This window comes from Littorina saxatilis, linkage group LG16, assembly GCF_037325665.1.
Source record: "Littorina saxatilis isolate snail1 linkage group LG16, US_GU_Lsax_2.0, whole genome shotgun sequence".
Classification (NCBI taxonomy): Eukaryota; Metazoa; Mollusca; class Gastropoda; order Littorinimorpha; family Littorinidae; genus Littorina; species Littorina saxatilis.
In genome coordinates, this window is record NC_090260.1 from 43,629,097 (window position 1) to 43,638,922 (window position 9,826).

The 9,826-nt window shown below is 40.7% G+C and overlaps 1 long non-coding RNA gene across 1 annotated transcript in view; it reads left to right on the plus strand.

Annotated features, from left to right (window-relative positions):
• Positions 1 to 9,552, plus strand: part of LOC138949672 (uncharacterized) — a 16,511-nt gene extending 6,959 nt beyond the window's left edge. Inside the window, exons 2-3 of the long non-coding RNA XR_011450390.1 lie at positions 451 to 636; positions 9,499 to 9,552. This is a non-coding gene — a long non-coding RNA (uncharacterized lncRNA). The remainder of the gene's footprint in view (positions 1 to 450; positions 637 to 9,498) is intronic.
• Positions 9,553 to 9,826: the final 274 nt, after the last annotated feature.

Here is a 9,826-nt window from a genome sequence, read left to right on the forward strand (position 1 = left end):
TTCCTAATGACTAGTTAGGGGGCATTTCATTGACAAAAGAGTTGTAACAAAGCTTTTCGTTGTCGGAGTGTATACAGACCTAGCAATCCTGTAAACACTCGTAGTGCGTATAGCTTTTGCCTTATTTCACCTGTTTATCGCTAATTTCTGCATACAATGATTACTTTGCATATAGTGATTACTGAGGGGTGCCATGTTTGTAGTTTGTGTATACAAGAAACTTTTGAAAGACAAACTTGTTCGATTTTTTTCCCTTGAAAAATTGAAATTGGCTGTTCAGATGTTCGTGTGCTATTTTGGTGGTTGTGATGTGGTGGGGGAAGAATTACCATAACGACCAACTGCCATGGATTTTTATTTTACTGCAAGTGCAAGCAGAATAACCATTGCACCATTTCATCCTCGTTTTCTTCAAATACATGTACCACATTTTTTGTTCTTTTTCTACAGTAACGCCTTGAACTGTGAACAGTGGGGAACCATCAAGGCCTTGACCAGTGACCAGACAGGTACATGCAGCTTCTCACTGCAGCATGGAGGAAGGAGACACAGCAATTCTGTCTGACTTCAAGATAGAGATTGATGTTGCAGAAGAGACACCGCAGTACTGGCACATGACGGAACCACAGCCATACGGTAAGGTTAACCAAACCTATCTAACACTAAAACAACAAATGCAACATCCTCAGTCTACAACCTGCTGAAGCAATGTGCCGTGCTGAAGACTGCTAGCTTTAATTGTTAAAGTGACATTTTTTAGGTGTGTTACTGTTACTTTAGTTTTAACAAAACCTATGTAAATTTACTGTTGCACAGAAGAATTTGTATGACCGTGCCTCCAAGGCCATGTTTGCTTTATTACGTAAAACTAGAAAACTGTTTTTGCCTCTTGATGTTCAAATTGACCTCTTTGAAAAAACTGTGGTCCCTATTTTACTTTACGGTTCTGAAGTATGGTGCCCTTACATGTCTGATTTAGCTAACAAATTACAGATACGATTTTTTAAGATGATTTTGAAAGTTGGCAAATCAACACCAACAAACATGGTTTTGGGTGAATTAGGTCAGTTCCCTGTAAGTATTCAAGCGAAATGTCGTATGTTGAATTTTTGGTACAAACTTGCATTTTCTAATGGTTCTGACAAACTTTCTTGTGTGACATATCGTTTTTTGTTTAAAATGTATGAATCTGGTGTATACAAGTCAAAATTTTTGCTTTCTGTCCATGGTGTTCTAAATGAGTTAGGCTTTAGTGATTTTTGGCACAATCAAACTATCAATAATGTAACGGATGGTGGTTATTTTAATACTTTCAAAGCACTGATGAAAAATAGGCTACAAGACCAATTTGTCCAAACCTGGCATTCAGAAATAAATAACAATGAGTTTTATTATAATTATAGAATGTATAAAGAGAATTTTGAGTTTGAAAAGTACTTGTCCATCCTGCCGGTTAATTTAGCAAACGCTGTTTTAAAATTTAGAACACTGAATCATAAATTGCCTATACAAAAAGGTAGGACTCTTGGTATTCCCAGACAAGACAGAATCTGTCACAAATGTTCATCAGGTGACCTTGGGGACGAGTTCCATTATATTTTTGTATGTCCTTTCTTTACCAATTATAGAAAACAGTTGTTACGGTGCTATTATTATGCCCGCCCCAATTCAGTTAAATTCAGAGAGCTTTTTTCCACTACAAAAAAGAGTTTATTGCTAAAACTCGCAAAGTTCATGACACTTGTCATGGACTGTTTGAGAAGCGAGTAAAATTTAATTCTCTTTTAGCTTTATATTCCGTTATCTGTTTTGTGTTGTTTGTAATAGTATCTTTGTCCTTATGTTAACCCACCCATCACCCCCCCCCTCTCCCTTCCCCCCATTTCCCATAGTAAAGAAATGTATGTAATCACTTTGCACTTGTAATGTTTTATTATTTTTTGTATTATTATTATCATTATTATTATTATTATTATTATTATTATTATTATTATTATTTATTATTATTATTGTTGAATTGTTTCTTGTATTGTTTTTGCTCTCCCTCACCCCTCAACTCCCTTTTCTGTACATAGTCTGATTTCTTTTTGTTTTAGTTCCTTTTATTTGGTGTTGAATGAAATGTGTTTTTATTGTGTTTTTTAATTTTCCATGTACCCTCACGGGGTTTTATTGGAATAAATAAAACTTGAAGAAAAAGCAGAGAGAGATAAAATAAATAAATTTAAACCAGGTTGACACTGCAGGATAAGCTTGTAGACAAAATAGTTTACGGTAAGTGAAGCTTTGTATACAGCACATCACCAAGAAAAAGAAAAATGCCTTTGTTCGCAGCTCATTTTAACTGTAACAACGATAAGGCAGTTTATGTTGAAACATACGATCGACTAAATAGGCCAATAATTCCCCTGCCATATTCAGCAAACATTGCTTTTGTAAGACGTAGTGGCTATACAGTAAAACAGATTGCTTTTGTAAGACGTAGTGGCTATAGAGTACAACAGATTGCTTTTATAAGACGTAGTGGCTATAGAGTACAACAGATTGCTTTTATAAGACGTAGTGGCTATACAGTAGAACAGATTGCTTTTGTAAGACGTAGTGGCTATAGAGTACAACAGATTGCTTTTATAAGACGTAGTGGCTATACAGTACAACAGATTGCTTTTGTAAGACGTAGTGGCTATACAGTACAACAGATTGCTTTTATAAGACGTAGTGGCTACCTCGCGCCCCCTAATTGGCGTAGAGGCGCATCCCCGGGTGGTGGATGGGGGAGCCTTCTCTACTAATTTCTGAGAGAAGGTCGCATCTTTCTCGATGCCGTGAACCTAATTAGGATCTTTTTCTTGTTTCTTCTCTATTTCTGCCTCCCCAAAGTCCTTTTACTTTCCTTTTCTCGCCCATAAAATTCTTCACTTATTACCCTTGTTAAGTGGTTCTTGTATAGAATATAGTCAATGTTTGTAAAGATTTTAGTCAAGCAGTATGTAAGAAATGTTTAGTCCTTTGTGCTGGAAACTTGCATTCTCCCAGTAAGGTCATATATTGTACTACGTTGCAAGCCCCTGGAGCAATTTTTTGATTAGTGCTTTTGTGAACAAGAAACACTTAACAAGTGGCTCTATCCCATCTCCCCCCTTTCCCCTATCCCATCTCCCCCCTTTCCCTCATCGCGATATAACCTTCGTGGTTGAAAACGACGTTAAACACCAAATAAAGAAAGAAACGTAGTGGCTATACAGTACAACAGATTGCTTTTATAAGACGTAGTGGCTATACAGTACAACAGATTACTTTTATAAGACGTAGTGGCTATACAGTACAACAGATTGCTTTTGTAAGACGTAGTGGCTATACAGTACAACAGATTGCTTTTATAAGACGTAGTGGCTATACAGTACAACAGATTGCTTTTATAAGACGTAGTGGCTATACAGTACAACAGATTGCTTTTATAAGACGTAGTGGCTATACAGTACAACAGATTGCTAATGTAAGACGTAGTGGCTATACAGTAGAACAGATTGCTTTTATAAGACGTAGTGGCTATACAGTAGCACTGATTGCTTTTATAAGACGTAGTGGCTATACAGTACAACAGATTGCTTTTATAAGACTTCCCCCGCTGGTTAGGGGGTGTCCCATATTGGGACGAGAAAGAATTTACCCGATGCTCCCCAGCATGTCGTAAGAGGCGACTAACGGATTCTGTTTCTCCTTTTACCCTTGTTAAGTGTTTCTTGTATAGAATATAGTCAATGTTTGTATAGATTTTAGTCAAGCAGTATGTAAGAAATGCTAAGTCCTTTGTACTGGAAACTTGCATTCTCCCAGTAAGGTAATACATTGTACTACGTTGCAAGCCCCGGGAGCAAATTTTAGATTAGTGCTTTTGTGAACAAGAAACAATTGACAAGTCACTCTATCCCATCTCCCCCATCGGAAAACGTACCAGCCAGAGAGCAAATTTTACGAACCAAACCAACAATTTGATTCAGCATCTTCACTCGCATTTGGCGAGTAGATGAACACTTCTACTCACCAGTTGCATGCTTCTACTCACTATGGCGAGTAAAATACTTGCCACTTTCAGGGCTGGTTTGTTTCTAACCTAAACATAATGTTGTAGTTTTCCAGAAATTGCTCTACACACAAACATACACCACCGCCCTCGTCTCTTGACTAAATGTAAAATGCATATTTTTTTGATGATGCACTTATAAAGATCACTGTTTCTCTTTCCCCAGTCTTGTAGCTGTTGTAGTTACCAAGCTCTATATTCTAACTTTGAGACTTATGTTCTGAAAAGAATAGATCACACTCTAGTGTAAACCTCTAGGTAACGCAACCCTAATTTCCTTAATATTAATTATTATACAAACTTACTTAACAATTTGTATGTCATCGAGAGCAGCTGAAGCAGTTTTCTTGGCAGCATGCCCCTTCCACATACATTTGTAGTGTTTACAAGGTTTGTCTGCTGGCACAGTGTCGATTCCTTCAGCCATGTAGTGTGAAGCAGCAAAAAGTGTGGCAGCCACATGGTTGCAAGACTGTCCTTTCTGGGTAAAAAAAACCCCACACAATCAACATCCGTTTGTGTCATCTTGATTTTCCTTAGCCTGCTAATAACAATTAACTTTATCTTTCCTAGGAATTCCTACAGAGAGCTTGTAAGCGCATGCTGTTGATATCTATATAAAATATATACCGGCTCAGAATGGAATTTGATCTTACTGCAGTGATAACCTTCATTGACAAGAGGATTCACAAACTCATGTGTACACACATTAAATAAAACTCCGCACTCAGGTACCTGGTATATTGAACATGCCTAGCCAACATGGCATGGTCTCCTGGAGATACTGATTGAAATTACATAAACATGCTGCTCATAACTTTGTCAAAAAAGACAGCTTTTGCATGCAGACATTTTCAGTTGAGAATTATGAATCTCTGTGTGTGTTTGTCACTTTGTGTGCCATGCATTATATGACTGAGTATGATTATGAAAACTGATTGTGTAAGATACCAAGTAAAGCAGCCATCAAGTTAATCCCACAAAACATACAAGTCCAACAACACTTACCCAGCAATACACTCGCAGTAGGCTCCAAGTGCCTGGTCAGCGTCACTACAGCATACACTTCGTTGCGAGTCTGCTTTATTGACGTCAGCACACTCGCTCTGAGTCTGATCACCACAGTTGCTTACTAGCTGTTGTGCCATGCAGAAAGTAGAGGTTACACGCCGAGTCTCAGTGATTATTAAAAATAATGGTCGAAGTTAGCGGATCATGAAAAATGCGAGCTTTAGCGAGCTTTTTCATGACTGCGAACTGAGACCATTATTTTTTATAATCACTGAGACGAGGTGTGTAACCTCTTTATTCCTCCTTTCTTCAGTTATTCAAAGAAAAGAGGAGGTTTTTTGCGAAAGTTTGATCGAATCCTATTCACTCAACCAGTCAACCTGCGCAGGCGATCGATTAATGCGCGGTTGTATAATTCCGTGCAAATCATTCCATTCTGTTAACACTTCTTGTCAGTTTTCCTATTTTGGACTAAAATCATGTACACAGATGCTGTTATTCTGCTGTGGCGGCAAAGGCAGATATTGTGTGTTCTGTATATGTTTTGGTATCGCTTAGGATAATGTTCTTTCGTCAAATGGGACTAGCAGACGAACTTTTGCACCCGTGTTCCAACGTTAAAAACTGTATGAAGGGAAAATAGTGTATGAAACCGCTTTATGTTGTTTAAATTGATGAGATGTGTGCATTTGGTTGCGTGTGATCTGTTTATTAAATGAAATATTGTTGAAAACTGACCGTCGGATTGCAGTCTGTTGTCGAAGAAACTGAGTGAAAAGAAGGGGAACTACTCTTGTCGCTAGACAAAGTATGAGTTACTTGCCTTGCGGGAAATTGCTTGTGATGAACGTTTGAGCACGACAAATCTAGATTCAGAAAACAACCGAACTCATGGATTTTATATGAAGATTCATGTGTTCAGGCCTGTAGTTGTTAATTTAAATGTGGTATGTTCGTATTGTTTGCTCCAGAGATGTATACTTCGTACGTTAGAGCGTTCGGAACTTTTCAGTCGCAAAAAGTAGTACCGAAACAGAACAACTTCTCAACCCATTGCACTATCGAGGATTCAGGCTGTTGCTGGGTCGTTATTTGTTTGGTTGCTGGGTCATTATCGAAAAATAACTACCCCTACAAGTTTACAGAGGTAAAGAAGCAGAGGGGGGAATAAGACATTTTATGCACACATATGTCTATCGTTTACCCAAAGGTTTCGCATTCTTTGCGCTGGATGCGTCGTATAACTTGTCGAACGTTGACGCAGTAGTATCAGTAAGAAAGTTGATCCAGAGATCTGTAGATCTGTGGTCGATCACCTCTGCTTCGCTTATGCAGGGGAAGTTCGCCAAGTCTTTCGTCCATATACCACCAATAGCAGTTCTCAAACCATACCTTTGTGCATGTCCTTGACTTTTTGTTCATGATTTTGAACAAGATAATCCGTTTTCTTGCAGAATTTCTCAAAGTAATCCTCTGGCAATAGTACTTTGAGCACCGAAAGTGAAAGAGGTATTTCAGGCCATGCACCTATTGCCCCTTAGTTCCGGTTATCATAGAGAGGCTGCCGTGCCCTAAAATCTGATTGGTCGAAACGCTGGGGGCAAAGGTTATACGAAAAAGGTCTGTACCTCAGAAATATTGCGATCCATTCAGATTTCTTATCTCCAAGAAATTGCTTAATTGTGGTGAAAAGTTGTTTTTAGACTTAAAAATTTGTTTAGTTTTGTTTAGTTTGCGGGGACATATGGTGTAAATATAGGTTACACACTCCGAGTTCTGAATATCATGCACATTTTCCCTAGGGTTGATTTTCAGGTATTATCGAGCATCTGGCGAGGTAATAAATACCTGTAAATTGACCCGAGGGAAAATATGCACGATATTCAGGACGAGGTGTGTAAGCTTTTTATCCCATTACTCAGACGTTTTCATTAAAAAATCGAACTTTTTGACTCAAACTCTGCGAGTGCCTGGTTACTGCTCATCAAACCTTCTGCCACCGAAAATCGTGTCATGGTATTCGTGTGCGGAACGAGTCCCCTTTTTTCTTTTTTTTTCCAGGATTGAGCCGTTGAATGCATTTGATACTGTGCAGTTACCGGTCGGTTACCCGAGTAGGCATTCATCAAAACTGCGAAAGACCGCATTCTGATAATCTTGGCTTCACAGCTAGCGACGGGAGAGAATAATACCTGAAGGGAAGTAACTCATTTTTGACCAGAGTTCAGGATTCGGAAGACCGCGTGTGTGATTTTACAAGCGATGAAGATGATTGCTGAGTTTATGCTTATTTGAGCCTTTTGTGCTTCAGTGTTCAAATTTGGATTACCTACTTCTTCAATCGTCACTTACTGATTTAGGTGAGCCTAACTTTGATGTCTGTCGTTGTCTTATGCCATTAGGTATCTGTCTGGGGGAAAACGGCGCACCACTGTCGGGTTGTTTTTATGCGACAACGCATGTAGCCAAGTGGTCTCTGTATGTCCAAGATCCGACCTTCTTCGCCACCTTTGCAGGTGTCCGGTCACGGGAGGGGTGACCACACCACCCCCTCCCCCATACACTCACACAGAGACACACAAACAACAGGATTGAGTCTATGATAATCACTTCTTGTGGCTACTAAACAATAACAATAAACTCCTAATACTTCTTTAAACGTTCTGTAAAAAGGATTTGTATGAAAAGTGTTGAAAAGAAGAGAAAATAAATCCTCAAGGCAGTGAACACACTCACCGTGCACTGACATACGAAAGCAGCCACACAAACACAGCACAGAAGAGCGTGTGCAGATGCTTTGCAAGAATAAGCTTGAAAACCAGTTTGAATAAATAGCAGCAGATAGAGCCGCATGTCACAATCATGTAATTTATTTTTTTCTTGTCTGGCTTTATTGACTGCATGCCGATCATGTGGCATGGCAGTGACTTTTCACTCTTCAGTCGGAAATACACTGTACATAACACAGCTCCCATTCTCCCTCACTAATGCCTACCCCAAGCCGTGACAACTGATGCTTGGAAATTGTGTGGAAGAGTACACCTCTCTATTTCTCTCCAATGCTCTTCCCGCTGACATGCAGTGACACCGGACACCCCACAGAGTTTAGCCAGCTAACCCTCCACCGCCCCTCCCTTCCTCTCTCTCTCCCTCCCTCCAGCCAAGTACTGTTGGGGGCTGTGGCCAGAGAGGCCAGCTGCACTGTTCACTCAGAGCAAAACCAGTTGACAGTGTCGTAACTTTTGACAAAGCAAGACAACTGAAGGGTTCATAGATTAGGCAACCGACTCACTGGTCAAGGCTGAGGGGAAACACGAGTATCTTGTCAATGAAAGAGGTTAGGCCTACACACAGACACACGATGCTGAGAACTGTGGCCGGTTTTTCACTCACTTTCGTTCAGGACCTTCATCGACTGTGGTTTCTGTTGTTTACGTCCAACAGACAAGAATAAAGAGCTCAGTGCAGTTTCATGTTGGCATCTTCGCATGTACTCCACTCCTGACCAAAACTACCCCCCCTCCTCAGTGATGGGTACACGTGCACTCAAGTTATCAGTGACTGTCATCATGCCATTGCAGCTGTGATCTTTGTACCAAGAACCGGACTGCTCTGTTATCGATTTTGTTGTGGTGAAAATTTGACGATGGTCTGTCCGTACATTGGAGGTATGACCTGCTGCTGGGACCGAAAATGGGTGTCCGTGTCCACGTTTTGCAGGTGTCCGTTTAAGGGGGGGCAAATATAGAAGGAAAACACTCCGTGCCGAGCAAATGTGTCCGTACATGTCAGGTGTCCGCTCACGCCGGGGGCCGTACATTGCAGGGACTGCTGTATGTGACCAAGTGGACAGATGGTCGTATTCCATGCAAAGACCGGCAAAATCTGAGATGGTGAGCCAAACTGTTTTCCTGAGAAGTTGTGTGCCTTTAAGTGACATCTTTTTCTGTCTTTCAGGAAGAGAATCTTTTTGTCTTTGGGATTTGTGAATTTCTATCTTTCAGGAATGCTGTCCTACATACCTTCAGAAACCGGCACGGTTGGCCTAGTGGTAAGGCATCCACCCCGTGATCGGGAGGTTGTGGGTTCGAACCCCGGCCGGGTCACACCTAAGACTTTAAAATTGGCAATCTAGTGGCTGCTCCGCCTGGCGTCTGGCATTATGGAGTTAGTGCTAGGACTGGTTGGTCCGGTGTCAGAATAATGTGACTGGGTGAGACATGAAGCCTGTGCTGCGACTTCTGTCTTGTGTGTGGCGCACGTTATATGTCAAAGCAGCACCGCCCTGATATGGCCCTTCGTGGTCGTCTGGGCGTTAAGCAAACAAACAAAATACCTTCAGAAAAGGTATGTAAACATTTTCATCACGAGATTTAAATTTTTTTTTGAATTTTCTGTTACAGCTCCAGCAGGTGAAGATTTCAAGACGGACAAAACAGTCAACGTGCAGATGGAGCACTCCAGTGCCGACAGCAACGTTGTTTGGCTGAAACAAGAGGCAGCTGAAATACCAACATCATCCAGTGCTGACAGCAACGTTGTTTGGCTGAAACAAGAGGCAGCTGAAATACCAACATCATCCAGTGCTGACAGCAACGTTGTTTGGCTGAAACAAGAGGCAGCTGAAATACCAACATCGTCCAGTGCTGACAGCAACGTTGTTTGGCTGAAACAAGAGGCAGCTGAAATACCAACATCATCCAGTGCTGACAGCAACGTTGTTTGGCTGAA